At 33.7% G+C, this 17,574-nt stretch overlaps 1 protein-coding gene across 2 annotated transcripts in view; it reads right to left on the bottom strand.

The window, feature by feature from the left end:
* LRRTM4 (leucine rich repeat transmembrane neuronal 4) overlaps window positions 1-17,574 on the bottom strand; it is a 750,627-nt gene that overhangs the window by 689,708 nt on the left and 43,345 nt on the right. The window lies entirely within an intron of this gene.

Here is a 17,574-nt window from a genome sequence, read left to right as displayed (position 1 = left end):
AAACTTAACCACTAGGCCATGCGGCCAGCCCATCCATAGAAATAGTTTTTAAAGGACACAATAAGCCATGTGAATAATTTTCCATTCTACCTGAATGCATTAGAAAATAAAACTTGACACAGATTCCAGGGAGGCCTTGATCCAGATAAGAAGAGAATAATTACATGATAATTTTAAAAGAAGCTTAAAATCATTATATAATATATTGACTGGTACATTCTTAGACATAAGACCACATGGCAAATATATTTTATCCTTCTGTGACTTTAATACAAATAATTGTAGTATGTATCACTTTCAAAATTAGGTTTAAAAATTCTCTCTCATGTATTTATTTAGAATGTATTTCGTTTAATAGGAACTAATTAGTATTAACTGATGAATAGTAAAACATGTTTGTCCCTTCCCTCAAAATCTTTTTCTATCTAGCCTAGAATTTCATGTTACTGGGTTAAATGTCATGAGGTTCTAAGTTATAACACAATATATATCATCTAACAATTATATATAAGTGAGTTCTTTGTCTTCTATGAAAATCTAGAAGACTGTATTGGAAATTTTTTAATTTATGTGGAAGCTAAGTGAGTACAGAACAGAGGATGCCAAAATCCTGGGAAGAAGATTTTGAGTGGAGTTTCCTTTTTGAGGAGAACTTCTAGCAGCTGAAGAACAAAAATAAGGGGCCGGCCCTGTGGCCGAGTGGTTAAGTTTGCACGCTCTGCTTCAGCGGCCCAGGGTTTCGCTGGTTGGGATCCTCGGTGCAGACATGGCAGCGCTCATCGGGCCATGTTGAGGCGGCATCTCACATGCCACAACTAGAGGGACTCACAACTAAAATATAGAATTATGTACTGGGGAGATTTGGGGATAAAAAGCAGAAAAAAAAAAGAAGATTGGCAACAGTTGTTAGCTCAGGTGCCAATCTTATAAAAAAAAAATGAACAAAAGTGACCTTGAGTGTAAGCTGATGTCCGAACGAATATGGACTAAGAAAACCTTGTTGGATTGGTGTAAAAAACAAGTTTATCTACCTAATAAAGTTCGCTAGCATGATTTTTGGTTAATGCAACAAGCTGCCCATCTAAGGGTAGCTGGGATGTCAATATCTTTAATCATAGTTTGAATTTATTGATTGTCTATTCTATGTCAGAGATTCTATGGAGCATCTATCTTATATAGAATTTTTAACCCCATACTTCAAAGTGGGTGTTTCGCTTTGTTTTTACATCATTGCTAACTCCGTTTTAGAAGGTTTATCTAGTACCAATCACATATGTTGTTGTATTACCATTAGAACCTAGTGTAGTGAAGTACAGTTGGGCTGTGTCTATTTGACTAGTTTGAGCCTAACTGAAAGGTACCGAGACACACATAGGTTAAGAAATTAGTGGCGTTACTCAGAGGCAGGCAGTGGGTAATGTTTGAGATACCGAGTCATGGCTTTGGCCACTAGGTAACCAAGCATTTCACTAAGCAACAGGTGATTTCTTGGGCAGTTGACTTATTTTTTACAGCCCAATGTTAATATTTGACATTTTCAATATATTCTATTTTTTTTCCCTAACACACTTAGGTGGTCTGCCCCTTTGTGGTGGCTTGTATTGTATCGGATCATGGAATCATTCCTATACTTTGGCAAGGTTAGTTGTCTGTATCTGAAAGGATGTCTCTATCTTTGAGCCAGACCTAAGACTGCAAAGGAGTGCCCATAGATCCAAGATTGGTCTAGAGTATGAGGACTTCCTTTCTGTAAAAACAACTTTTAGGGGCCAACCCTGTGGCCGAGTGGTTAGGTTCACGCACCCCTGTTTGGTGGCCCAGGGTTTCGCCAGTTCGGATCCTGGGTGCAGACATGGTACCACTCATCAAGCCATGCTGAGGCAGCGTCCCACATAGTACAACCAGAAGGACCTGAAACTAGAATATACAACTGTGTAGTGGGGGGCTTTGGGGAAAGAAGAAGAAAAAAAGAAGATCAGCAATGGATGTTAGCTCAGGTGCCAATCTTAAAAAAAAAAAAAATATATATATATAGTTTATCTTTTAAGAATCTCTTTCTCAAAGTCAAGGATACTGCTCAGAGCCAGGCATTAATAATCATAATACAACTTGCTTAAATGTATTATTGTAAGTATATTAAGCAGAAACATGTTTGAGACATCCACAAAAAGATTTTGACACTAGTAAGTATAACTCCAATTTAAAAATTATTTTTATTTGATTAAATACAAATACTTGAAAGTTAAAAAAATTTCAGGGTTTTTTTCTTTATGCTAATAAACTCACTTTCCTTTCAGTGTTTTTAATAGCTAATAAAAAAGCAATCTTGTAATCATTGGATTTAATTACTACAACCCAAGTTTACCCAAGCACAAACAAAAGTTAACGACATGTTTATCAATAGAAAACACCAACGAATATCTAGGTGTAGAATATCTAGATGTAGAGAGATTAGGAAAACTCAGGTTAAAAACAAAAATGCTCAATGAATCAAGATATAGAGTAGAATTTATAATAAGTTCCAGAATTGGTTTCTGTTCAGTGGATTATTTGCAATATTTAATATGTTCTTCAGGACATGTTTACTTCTAAAATTTATTTTTGAGAAGCTTCAGTGTGCCATAAAATTTACCAGATTCCTAGATATAAAAGATAAATACACTATAGGTCTTTACCCAAGGAGCTCAAACTCAAATGTAGAGAACAGTATGTACACAAAGAATTCTCACAAAGTGGATCATGTAATGTAAACGAGGAGAAAGACAGTGAGAGCATGCAAATCTTGGGAATACATAAGAGGGCACCACTGAGTCACTTGGAGAATTAAGGATGAAATTTGAAATGGATCTTAAATAAGGGTGATTTTCCATGTAGATAAAATAGGGCAAAGTGTAATCTACAGAGGACTATGAACAAAGATCCAGTAAGTAAAGAAAAATGTGATGTTCCTGTATAGTTGTGGACCAACAGCTTTTGCTGCAAAAGAAATACATGTAATGGGGATTACCAGCATTTTAATCCATAGAGGTTTGAAATCAGATTAAAAAATTATAAAAAGGTTAGGAGTTTGGATGTTATCAGGAAGTGAAAGGAAGCCAAGAAGATTTTCAAATCAGGAGTATGACATAAGATTTGTTTCTTAAGAAGACAGCCTTGGAGGTACTCAACAAAAATGAAGACTGTCAATGTCTCTCATATACTTCCTCAAAGGAGGGGCTATATTTTTAAAAATAAATTAAAAACTTCTATTATGCTTTATAGGGACATACTTAATAAATAGTGATTATTATTTATCTACGCTTCTTCTACAGTTAAGTAACGAAGACTATTTTAACTGGCTATTGCTTCACATTGATTTGAATATCCATTTCCTTCCCACTCAATAGAGCAGTTTCATCAGAAATAAACAGGGATGGCAGCTATTTTCATGGACGTTAATGATATATTAACTAATGGATTTTAGAAACAAATTAAAAAATTGAGTATGCTTTTCTTTCTCTCCCTATTCAAAAAAAAAAAAAAAAGAGAGAGAGAGAAAATGTTGATTTCCATTCTTGTATACTTATCTATCTTGCAAAAAAAATAATAAAACCCTTTCTTCATTCATTCTATCAAGTAGAATTTTGTGTAAGAAACTATAATGTGCTTGTTTTGTGACTACCTTAAGGAAAGACATGGCATAATTATAGATTACAAGGATGGATACACTATAAGGGCATATTTCTTATGAAAAAAGGCAATACAGTCATGTGCTGCATAATGACGTTTCAGTCAATGACAGATCGCATATATGATGGTGGTCCCATAAGCTTCACGTGTGCCTAGCCTAGGTGTGCAGTAGGCTATACCATCCAGGTTTGTATAAGTACTGTAGAGGAAGAGGAAATTTTCCTCTACCCCTCTATGTTCTTCAGACTGGTCTAAGAATTAAATTGACATGAGACAGATTAACAGGAGAAAAACAACAAAAGTTTAATAACATGCACACATGGGAGAAACCCAGGAAAACCAAGTGTCTCACCTAAGTATCCAAAGCTCTCACCTTAAATACCATCCTCAGCTAAAGACAAAAGAAGATGTGGGGAGTAGAGAGTCAAGGACTTCAAAGGGAAGGAAAGCAATTCATAGGTAGGTTAAAAGAAGCATCCATCTGGAAACAAGTGTTTGGCCACACAGAAACAGAAGAACACAGAGGGGAGCCCAACAAACAGGCTTTTCTAGGTTCCTCCCTGTCTACCCCCTTGTTCATGTTATGCTAAGGTGATAGCTTGCTTCTTAAGACAGGTTTTATTATCTGAATTCTTTTAGATACTTAAGGAAGAGGTAACAAAAAAAACTTTCTGAGTATTTTATATCTTAAAAATAATCAGCCTAAAATAATCCTCATGTTAAAGAGACACATTTTGGAGCGGCAAGTTTTGTTTCCCTTCAGTACACTATGATGTTTGCACAATGACAAAATCATCTAACAACACATTTCTCAGAACATATAACTGTCACTAAACGACACAGGATTGTATTATTAAGCAAGTTAAAAAAACTATTATTACACATGGAGTGTGATTGATCACTAGCCTCTATACTTTTAAATAAGTGCACTAAAATGAAGAAATGAATTAATGCATAAAGTGATATGCCATTTGGTGTTTCACAACAGTGATAATGTCCATTTCCAACTCTTGTGATAAACATGTAAAAATGACAGATCCATATTTGGAATGTTCTCCTCTCATTTGAATGGAAGAAGACTGTCAAAGATAAGATGGCATGCAGAAAGAATGCAAGATTAAACAGCCAAACATTTCTAGCAGCACAGATAATTTACAGAACATCAAAGCATGTGTTTTACTTTCAGTAAAATAATGAAAATCTAAAATTTAAATGGAAAGAGCAACATGTTGAAACTTTAAAGGAATTTTAAAGTGACATATTTGCAGATCTATCGAACAAAATAACAAGCTGTTCTTTAGTAGAAGTACAAATATGAATTAATTTCTAATACTATCTATCTGCAATCTAATCAATTGCAGAATTTAATAAACTGACTTACACCTTTTTTTCTTATCCACTCACTTACAGACTTTGCCATGTTTGAACCTGGTACTCTGACGAGTCTTATATAAGGCATTGAACTATTTGGTATGGGGCAAGGGGCTGTAATAATCCACATCTACTGTGACCTCACAAAACCTTATAAACCATTACCCAAAGTCCACTGTTCTATCTAACAGGTATATGTATTAGTAATACATGCAATGATAGTCAGATGGTCTCTATACATCTTGATTTTTCAACACTATTCTATGATGTTTGCTTCTGATCTCTTCAAATTGCCTCTTGTCCGGAAGACTATAATCTCTCTGAACCTGTGAAAATATTACCCTTTGGTAGCAGAGAGCACATGAGTTATAGCCACAGGTGGTCCTTCAGGTTTTCATTTACACAGAACTGCAATTTACCTACCATTTATTGGTCTCTCTTAGAAGCTGATTTTACTGTGATTTGGAGAAGTGGGGATTGATATTCAAAATATTTAAACAACCATATCTAACATAGACTCTGATTTAAGGTTTCACAAAATGACAAGGCAAATGACTGAGAATAGCTTGTTCACAAAAATAAGCTACTCTGTTTTAAATAATCCTACTAAAGGAAACATATTCAACATTTAGAACAACACGCATCTTTAAGAGTTTTCTTTATTTCAAAAACATGGACTGCAGTGCCTGAGGAATAATTACCATAATTAGCCTTGTAGCATACCTAAATAATTCAGTATTTCAAAAAAACCAGCAATGTTCTCTTACAACAGGTAAGAATTATAACTGGATGGGCTAAGATAACCAATTCCACACTCTTAGATTTCTAAGTTCTAATCACCTTCACGTACTCTTCCCATCCTTTACCTTCCTCAGTACGCTCTGAATGATATTTAAAGCAGGTTTAGAGTGTGATAGGAGATGTAAGTGTGTACAATGGAGGTAACCAGCCCCTTGCTAAAGAACACGTCTATCTTGGTTTTTAGGTGTGTTCATATTTTACAAAATGTTATTGAAATTATTCAACTGCTATCTAAAGATAAAGACATTATGCTGTAAAATGTTACATCTATTATAATGGACCTGTTCAATCAACTTATTTTAAAATTGAGTAGATTAGACCTACTCAATTTAAGGGAGCTAATAACAGTTAATTATGATATTGACAGATATAAAAATTATATGTGTGGGTTTTTGGTTAAACATATATATTTGTGTAAACATAAAATGTCATATCTCTAGTGGACTCTGATATATATTTTCCAATTTATCATTAAATCATATACAAATAAAAAATGATGAAAATTTAAAATAAGATTGAGAACTAAGACAGAGAGAGAATCTTTTTACAAATTTTGGATACCCTCCAAAGCATTAGACAAATAAAGCATGGAATAAATATGCACAGTGTCATGAAATAGTGGTCCCTAAAAGTAATTTGGCAAACATTTAATCCCTCCCTTACTCTCCACTAATGTTTCAAAGACCCAGAAACTGTATCAGCTGGAAAACTGGCCAGCCAGTTTCATTTATGGTTCTCAAACATCTTATGCAAGATCACAAAATTAGTATAAAATGTTATAGCATTTCAGTAAAAAGAATTTTTCTGATTGTAGAAATATATATTCCTAATTGGTACTATTAGTAATAGGAAATATTCCCCAAGGGACATAAGAATTCCTGAAACTTATGTGCGACGTAATATAGAGCACCGATGGATATATACAAACCTATTCATACTAAAAACAAAACAGATCAAGATGTAAGGATCTAATATGAAATTAAGGATTGAGGTGCAGAAAACTGTATGAAATTAATATACAGCTCTCAGTTCTGAGAGATCAATAAGCAAAATGCAAGCATGAAATTATACAACTTAAATAATATCATTATGAGGGTTAATATATAGAAACTTATACCATAGAAACAAATAATACATTTTCATACCCAAAGCCCATAACACTGTAAAATTTTTGTGCAATAGTCAACAAAAAAACTCAATTTGTCTTATAAAGTAAAAACAAATTCATGCAATTAAATTAGAAATTAATGAGTTGTTTTTAAAAGTCACAAATCAACAACGCAAAAACAAAAACAAAAAAACCAAAGCATAGCATTCTCCCTAATAAACCTAAGGCTAAACTAGACAACAAAATAGAAAATAAAATCTATTTGGAAATTATCAACAAAATCAGAACTGTATCCATCAGAACTCACGGAATGTAGCCAAAACTATACTCTGAAGAAATGCCATGGACTTAACATGTTTCATTATGAAACAAAAAAGGAAATTTTATCACATTTAGTAATATAAGTGGTATAAGAACATATATTTAAGGCAAAATATAAATTAATAAAAATTAAACAGAAAAAAATAACTGAAGCAGTAATAAGAAATCAGGAGACAGTGTATTTATATTCAATAAATACTTCTTAAAGCCCTTTTTGTTAACAATGATAAATATATGCAAACTTCCTGAAAACAAAATCAAGAGAAAAGAAGAGATAAGTATACTGGACAGCGGTGCATAAGAAAAATGTTAAGAACATACAAAAGTAAATGATTTATAAAACTGTAAATAGAAACATTGCTCTTTTACTTTATTATTTAAATTTTCTATTTTTATCACTTTGCAAATAAGTTGAGAATTTCTTACAAATTAATTTCTAAAGAATAGAAATTTTCAAAACTGTTTCATGAGGACTATATAAATAAATCCCTGACCATAGCAGCTATATAAAAGTGAGTTGAGATGTATCTTCCCCAAAAGACATAGGATCCCAAGAATTTTAGGTGTGAATGACATAAATGAAGTATCTATTTTTTTTTTTTTTTAGAGGAAGATTAGCCCTGAGCTAACTGCTGCCAATCCTCCTCTTTTTGCTGAGGAAGACTGGCCCTGAGCTAAGTTCCATGCCCATCTTCCTCTACTTTATATGTAGGACGCCTGCCACAGCATGGCTTGCCAAGTGGTGCCATGTCTGCATTGGGGATCCGAACTGGAGAAACCTAGGTCGCCAAAGCAGAACGTGTGCACTGAACCACTGCACCACTGGGCCGGCCTCCATAGTATCTATTTTTAAGGACTTTAAATTATTGAGTTGGGCTGGTCCTGTGGCGTAGAGGTTACATTCAAGTGCTCTGCTTCAGCGGCCCAGGGTTTGCAGGCTGGGACCTACACACTGCTCATCAAGCTATAATGTGGTGGCATCCCACATAAAAAACAGGGGAAGATTGGCAAAGATGTTAGCTCAGGGACACCCTTCTTCAAGCAAAAAGAGGAAGATTGGCAACAAGTTTTAGCTCAGGGCCAATATTCCTTGCCAAAAAAATAAAAACAACTTATTGAGGAATACAGAAATTATGGAAAGTTTCATAATGCATTTAACAAAACTAGTTTAACTTTGCTGGTAAAACCGACAAAGGAAAAAAAAAGTACTAATTAATTTTCTTTACAGATACAGATTCAAAATATTTAGTATTTTATAGCCAACTTCCTTCAGCTATATATTACCATGATATTCCATAATAAAATAGTTTCTAGTGATAAAGCGACAATGGTTGAAAATTATAAAATAAGTCAGCTTGATTAATGAGTTAACAGAAGTCATCTCCATAGATATGGCATAACTATATGATACACTTCAATATGCATTTCTTACAAACTCATCATAAACCGGAAGAAGTAGAGTATTTCCTTAACATGCTAAAGAATTTACAAGTAAAAGCAGCTGCTGTTCTTGTCAATAATCATGGACTACTGAAAACCTGCCAAGCTTTGGCCTATGAGTTTGGAGAATCTAAGTGAGGAAAAATAAACTAGATTTAAAACACGTAGAGACAGAAGTGCCTTTAACAACCTCATTTGTTTTGTTTTGTGTTTTGCTTTTTACCCCCAGGCAGTCCACTCCCTAGATCTCTGCTACCAAATCATCCTTGGTCTTGCTCATGGCTGTCAGTGGTTCTTCTCTAAGTTGTGGATGATGAGTAATGACTTGTGCTAGTGCTCCTAGATCCACAGTTCCCCAACATTTAGATACTTCTAGTCATTCTATAGGCTGAGACCTGTGGACTGGGCAGGGAGGCCCTCAGAAAGGAGACCAGCAGAGGATTAGAAGCGAGGCTCTCTTTTCCATTACTGCTTCTTTTTCCATTACTCTAAGAACTTGTTACAGAAAAGTCCCCAAGTCTGTGCACTGCCCTCCCTCCTTTCTTTTTATTTTGCATGGTCCAGGCCACAGATTATCCTTCAAGACTGTGGTTGCATTTTTTAACAGCTTTACGGAAGTATAATTTACATACAGTGTGCTGCACATATTTAAAATACACAATCCGATAAGGTTTGGCACATGTATACACTGGTGAAACCACCAATACAATCAAGATTGTGAATGTATTCACCACTCTCAGAAGTTTGCTTGTGCCCCTTTTCAGTCTACCTACCAACAATCCCCTCCAGTTCCAGGAAAGCACTGATCTTTTCTCTATCACTATAGATTAGTCTGTATTTTCTAGAGTTTTATACAAATGGAACCACATAGAATGTGTCCTTTTTTGTTTGGTTTCCTCCTCTCAGCATAAATATTGTAAGATTCACCTATATTGTAGTATCAATCATAGGTTCCTTTTTATTTCTGAATAGTGTCCCATTGCATGGATAAACCAGAATTTGTTTATCCATTAATCTCTTGATGGGCATTTGGGTTGTTTCCAGTTGTTGCATATTACAAATAAAGCTGCTGTGTTCGTTTATGTACAAGTCTTTGTATGAGCACGTGCTTTCATATCCCATGGTGAAACACCTAGAAGTAGAATGGCTAGGTCACTTGGCTAGGTTCATGTTTTTTTAAGAAACTGCCAAATGGTTTTCCAAAAGGATTTTACCATTTTACATTCTCACCAGAATTATATGAAAGTTCTAGCTCTTCCACATCTTTCCAACACTCAGTGAGATCCGTCATTTCCATTTTAGCTATTTCTCTCAGTCTGTGGTTTCTATTTTCATTCCCTTAACAGTGCCTTCCCAACAGCAGAAGTTTTAATTTTTATTAAGTCTAATTTATCACTTTGTTCTTTTGTGAATCATGCTTTGCAAAATCACAAAGATTTTCTCCTATGTTTTATTCTAGAAGTTTTATAATCTTAGGCCTATGATTCATACAATTAAAATGGTATGAAGTATGAAGTGTTTTACTATTTTATTATTTTGCATATGGATATCAAACATCATTTGTTGAAAAGACTATGCTTTCTCTCCTGAACTGTCTTTGCACCTTTGTCAAAGGTGAGTTGGCTATATATGTGTGGGTTTATTTCTGGGCTCTGTACTCTGTTTCATTGATCTATTTATTTTCATGTCAGTTCCACACTGCATTGAATACTAAAGCTTTGTAAGTCTTGAAATGAGGTAATTTGTCCTCTAACTTGTTCTTCTTTTACAAATCTGTTTTGGTTATTCTAGGTATTTTGCATTTCAGTATGAATTTTAGTATTTCAATATCAATGTGTCATTTTCCACAAAAAAATACCCTGCTGGATTTTGGTTGGAATCATCTTGATTCTGTAGATCAATCTAGGGAGAACTTAAATGGTAAGAATATGGGTCTTCCAATCTATGAGCAAGTTATGCCTCACCTATTATATCTTTTTGATTTCCCTGTGCAATATTTTGCAGCTTGCAGAGTACAAGTCTTGGGCATTTTTGTCAGACTTATTCCGAAGCAATTTATATTTTTTGATGTTGGATAAACAGCACTGCTTATTTAAATTTTTGTTTGTTGTTAATATAGAAATACAATTGATTTCTTGTGTAATAATACTATAACCTGTAACCTTGCTAAATTCATATCTGTGAATTTTTTTTCTTTTTTTTTCATGATGCCATTAGATTTTCTACATAGACAGTCATGTCATCTGCAAATACAAGTAGTTTTACATACTTCTCTCCAACCTGGATGCCTTTTTTTTTCTTATTTTGCCACATTGCATGGGCTAGAACTTCACATTGTGTTGAATAGATGGAGAAAACAGACACTCTTTTCTTGTTCCTGATCTTAGGATGAAAGCACTCATTTGTCACTATTATGTATGATGCTAACAAGTGATTTGTCATAAACGTCCTTTACGAGGTTGAGAAAGTTCCCTCCTATTCCTAGTTTGCTCTATCTTTACTAGAAATTTATGTTGGATTTTGTCAAATGCTTTATCTTCATGTACTAAGACAATTCTAGGTTAATTATATCATATAATGAATTACGTCAATTGCTATTCAGATGCTAAGCCAACTATGTGTTTCTGAGATAAACCCCACTTGGTCATGATTATTCCTTGGGGGCGATGATCTGTTAAAATGTGCGTAGAAATTTTATACATATGATTATTAGGTATGTTTGCCTGTAGTTACCTTTTCCTTTAATCCATCCATTTCTATTATCAGTGTAGTCATTATCTCACTGAATGAGTTGGAAAATGTTCCCTCCTCTCTAGTTTTCTCTTGAGTCCTCTTAAATTTGTGTAGAATTTGTATTATTTCTTCCTTCAATGTATAGTAGAATTTACCAGAGATGCCACTTAAATCTGGAGTTTCATTTGTGGGAAGGTTTTTAAGCACATATTTAATTTCTTTAATAAACATAGGGATGTTCAAGTTATCTGCTTCTTCTTGAGTAAACTTTAGTGGCTTGTGTCTATCAAGGAATTTGTAAATTACATCTAAGTTGTAACATTAATTTCCAAAAAGATGTTTGTAATATGCCCTTAATATGCTTTTAACACCTTGAGAATCTAGAGTGATCTCACCTCCCTCATTCCTGATATTGGTATTTGTGTATTTGTACTTTTTTTTGCAGATCAGTCTGACTAGAGTTTAATCATTTGTATTAGTTTTCTCGAAGAATAAACTTTTAGTTTCATCAATTTTATTATTTTTCTGTTTTTACTTGCTTGATTTCAACTTCTATCTTTATTAATTATGTTCTTCTGCTTAGTTTGGGTTTGATTTGCTGTTCTTTTTTATAGTTTATTACGGTGGAAGCTGAGGTCATTGACTTGAGATCTTTATTCTTTACCAATATAGGCATTTAGTGCTACAGATTTCCCTCTGTGTATTGGCTGCAGTTTTGAGATTTTTTCAGAGCCTATACTCAAGATCTTTTTCCACATTTCCCTTATGTTGCGCTTTTCTATAGCTTCAAGAAGTTAAGATGACAAATATTTTAAGTTTGGTTCTACATCCACATTCACACACACACACATACTATATAGATACACAGATTTATATGAAATTTTATATACGTATACAGAGAAAGAATAATTATAATCTTATTTATCTTTTATAATGACATATTCCAAAATGACACCACATATCCTGTTCTATGGTTAAAATGCTGATACAGTAATAGACATCACCAAAAATTAGTGATATCTGGATGAAGAGGTGGTATACTACAAGCATAATAACATTACTATAGTAGCCATCACTACTGTGTGCCAGAGACTATATTATGTCCTTTACCAAATGATGGCTTCATATTACCCTATAAGGTACAAATGGTATAAGTATTTTATAGATAAGAAAACAAGTTGACACAGGCTACATAGTCTGCCCATGATTCCAGAGTTAAAGATGGCAGGGCTAGTGTTTGAGCCCAGGTCATTTTGACTCCGAAGTATTTCTACAGAGAGAAGAAAAAATATCATTTTCTTTTTAATTTCAGCCTCTCCATTGTACCAGTATGTCTATAGCATTTGTTCAGATTTCATTACTTGTGAGCCTCAAACTCAATTGGAAGAAATCTTTCATCGAGAGTTTAACCATATCTCTCCCATATAATAGGAGAAAATTCTACCATCCGTGAAAATTGCTTCCTCCAATAGAGCAAGTCATTTGAAAAACTATCTTCTTAGAGATTGTGGAAAATTACGAAATGTCTCTGCCAATCCCCAAGTTTTCCCTGAGGCTAGTTTCCTCTCGTACATTTCCATTTCGTGTGTTCAAAACTTTTTATTTGCTTTTCAGTTTCCCCTTGATTCTTGCCTTACAGGTTGTCCAACGTTGAACTGAGTGTAGAAATTCTCTTATTAGGGTTTCTTCTCTTTTCCATACATATACTAGGCAAACAAACAAAGTCACAGCCTTAAATTCACTGATGTCCAACTAAGCATTAAATATTTGTAGGACTGCTTGGTGCTAGTTGTGTTTCCCAAACCCAATTACTTAGGAACCTTGTGAAAAGATGTATTTTCTCTGCCATGAACTTGCTTCTCCTCCTGTAAAATTCTCCAGGTCTACAATATTACTATGGTGGCAACAAAACCGTTCATTTCTTCTTCTCATTCTTTCCTGGAACAGGATATTGCTGTTTTATCTGTACAAACCTGTCAGTCCTTTAACCTTGGTTAAGAGTCATGATAAAGCAAAGCATATCATTCACGTCATCAACAAAATCCTGACACCACTTTGTTAAAATCTTACACACCAAATTTCTTTCCATTTTGAAATGAGCCTTAGTTTACTTCAGAGACACCTGCCAATCTCTGCATAGATTACCCCTTGCTCCCTACATATGACATCAAACTCTTGAAGTGTTAGGATCACTAATGAATCATCCTCTGCTACAGAAATGCACCTTTCTTCTCCAAGATCAGATTTTCTGTGCTACATCAACAGTTCGCAACCATGGTTGATTTTGCTTTTGCTCCCCCCAGGGTTCATTTGGTATATCTGGAGACATTGTAGGTTGTCACAACTTGGGGGTGGGAGTTGAAGCTGGCATCTAATGGATACAGGCCAGGCATAGTACCTACAATGTTCAGGTCAGTCTCCCATATCCCCCACTGCCAATTATCTTGCCTCCAATGTCAATAGGCTTAGGTTGTGAAACCCTGTACTAGATCTTTCCTACTTTGGGAGTTTAATTTTTTGTATGGAAACGTGTCCATGAGAAGCAGAGCCATCTCAGCATTTATAAGTCCCTGAGGGAACTAGAACTGGTTCTAGTTCTCTACACACTGACCTGAGCCTACCCAGCTATGCCAGATTTTAATTGTGTCTCTGGGATGCAAGGAGATAAAGTCATGATGGGAATAAAGAATGTAAAAAAAAAGCCTCAAAGCTGCCAAGTTCTGCCATGGTTTTAATTCTTAATCTTAGCTTTGGTAAATTGGAGTGGACAACCCATAAATCACAAAGACAGCTTTCAAACCTTTAAAGCTCACAGTCAGTCCCTCTAACTAGGTAACCAAAAAAGACTTTGGACTAAATCTATTTTAATTGTCCAGAAGTGTTAAAATCTTGAATGCCTTCACAGATACTATGCAAACTGTTGGTTTTCACTAATTGCTAATCTTTATTTATTTATAGATGTTGCTTCAGATACCACTACGTTACTTACCTCTCTTGACCTTGAAGGCATGAGTTGGCCTAGGCTTCATGAAGTGCAACCCATGGGCAAATTTGAACAGAGGACCTGCCTAACATTTTGTCCCAAACTCACATGCTTATTTTGGCTTTCTTGGTCTCTCCATTCAAAAGAGTGTAAGAGCTGTAGGAAGCTTAATAAAGGACACTAAAGAAGAAACTGATACTTCTCTCTATATCTTAGAGCAATGTAGCTAAGTCTACTTTCCCAGAGTAGGCATACTTTCATGTGAGGATTGCTGCACTTTATTGCATCCTCTTCCTGCAGAAGAGTCTTATTATCAGCTGTAAACACTTCTCCATCACTTTGAACAATCCATCTTTTTGGCCCCAATCATCCAGAGTAATGCTTTTCCTCCTCAGAACAACGGTGGAGGTAAGTGAGGGGGAAGTTGTTGAGTACCCTCAGAGCTTCCCAGTTTGTCAACAGCATTTTAGAAGTTTGTCCAATAATATAGAATAAAGAATGTGAATTTTAACAATTGGGAGCATTGAGAGAGAATGGATAAATAAAGAATGTACTATTTATTAAAACAAAGAAAACATACTGAAACATATGGAATTAACATTTGAAATATTATTGTTTCTGGCTGGAATAGACACATTAAAAAAATACAACCCCACCCACAAGCACACAAATCTGCATTAGCTGATGATAGCAAAAAACAGGTAGAAAATATTCAAAAAGAAAAATTCCTTATGTTCATGTGAGGAACAAAAATCAGAAACTAATTATCATATTATATATATAAATAAATTTTGCCCTATATGTAGAACATTTTAGCATTTCACTGTATACTTAACTCACAAATAGAAATTAAGATAAGCAGAGCTTTACCATATACCATGATGAAAGATTTAGAATTTAAAAGATATTAATCACTCCAGGTAATTCTTTAAAAATAACACAATTCTGATAAATGTATCAAAGAAATTTTATTAGGGCACTGACACAGTAATTCTAGAGGTCTTCTCCATATCCCAAGCATCTCACTTGTCTACCACTAGACAACCTTTTTAATAAAGTAAAAACACAGAGGTAGATCTTTATTTACTGTCAAGGGGAAATGTCCAAGATATATTACATGAAACAAATAAATCCAAAAGCATACAAACAGAATTTAGATCAGTACAGCTAGTATAATATTATTTGAGAAGAAAAATGTATTCCTTTATATATGCATAGAAAATATCTATAAGAATACAGAGCAAGGTGTTAACAATGACTTTTTTCTAGAATATGGTTCTGGAGAGGATAAAAGGCAACAGAAAACAAGATGATGGAAAAGAACCACTTATATATATTTATAGTGACTTTTATAATTAAATACAGAAACTGGATGAAAAGGATACCCAAAAATATGTTAAAAATATGAATAATGAAGTGTAACTTAACCGATTATATTACTTAAGCAGTATGGTAAAAGCATTAGGAAAATAAAAAGTTTAGCAGAAGAGCATGTGTATTCATATATATATATATTTGTATATATATTGAAGCATATATGTGAATATATAATCCATACACATTAAACATAAATATATGTGCATAAAACTTTAATATATGTGTCTGTAAGTATTTAATGTTTTGTAAGTTAACGAATATAACATTTCAAAGCTGTGAGTAAATGACAAATGAGTTTGAGGAAACAGGCAAAATTTTTGACATTAAAAAGTTAGTTGAATTAATGATATGCATGCAAAAAATAAAACCATGAAACCATTAGAGAAAAATAAGGATGAATATTTATTTGATATTTTCTGGAGGTAACCTTTGCACCATACAATAAAGGAAGAAATAATAAAATATAGAGTAATTTAAATATGTGAAATTAACTTTCTAATTATACAACCAAAATCCCACTTAAAATAATTAAACAACGAATGAGAAGCTCTGACAAAAACATCTTTGATCTTTATAGAAGCTAAAGAATTCATAGACTAATTTAAAACCCAGGTTAAGTCAATAAAAATTATGAACTCACAAAGAAAATGAATTTAAAATACAGAATGTGAAATTAACAAAGGTCAAACAAATGTAAGAAATTACACGTATCATTAGTAATCAAAGTAATGAATATTAAAAAATCCACAAAATACTTTTTGATCTAAATTGGAATAGATCACTGCCAAAATTTTTTTAAACGTTGAAGTGTAGAAGATGGATTGAGATACAAAAATAAATTTTTAAACATTAAGTATATTTGGAAAGACACCAGTCAGAGGTGGTCATCTTTATTTTCTATATTCCAAAAATGCTGAAACCACCACCAAAACAAAACTGGAACCCATGCACAGTAAAGTAACATACAATATTATCCACTAACTAAAATATGTTGTAGATGAATGATTACTGATGGATAAATATGTTCACAATATGTTAAATAAATGGCAGATTATAAATGACTTGCTTCTATTAATTTTGTGCAACAAAAATACACAACTATGCTATAAAATGGTAATAAAATTTAGACAAAGGCATTTTCTTGTTTTTGCCCTTACATATTTTGTCATCTTGAACATAAACTTGTATAATAAAATGGCATATTAATGAAAAAAGTCTGTGAGGAAAATGTATATTAAAAAATAGGCCACATTGAAGTCTATACCTAAAATTAATCTATCGTATTGAATTTTAAATAATGAAATAAACTTACAATTCTTTGAGACAAAATTTATAAAGAAATTTGCCAAAGAAGAGAGTCTATTTTTAAAAGACAGCAAATAAAGAGAAGTAAAATTTGGGAATGCAATCATTTATTCTTTCAGAAAATATTTATTAAGTTCCTACTCTATACAAGACATGGAGTAAGGCATTGGAGATATAAAGTCAAGGAAAAACAGTTATATTATCTTCCCTTGGGTAGATTATATTCAAATTGAATCGTGGATATTAATCAAATAATAAAAAAGAAGTAGTGGTAAGCAAGAATAAAATAGTGTGGTTTGACAATGCAAGGATTTCAGCAGTGGCTTCCTGAGGAGGTGATGAATTGGAATTAACCAAGTGGATGGAGTGAGTAGCATTCTAGGGCTGGGCATTACAATGCTGTCGTCAAAGGAGAGAACATGACAAATAGGAGGGAAATAAAAGGAGGCCAGTGTACAGAGCATGT

Source organism: Equus caballus, chromosome 15 (assembly GCF_041296265.1).
Source record: "Equus caballus isolate H_3958 breed thoroughbred chromosome 15, TB-T2T, whole genome shotgun sequence".
In the NCBI taxonomy this organism is placed as follows: Eukaryota; Metazoa; Chordata; class Mammalia; order Perissodactyla; family Equidae; genus Equus; species Equus caballus.
This window is presented reverse-complemented; position numbering and strand designations above follow the sequence as displayed.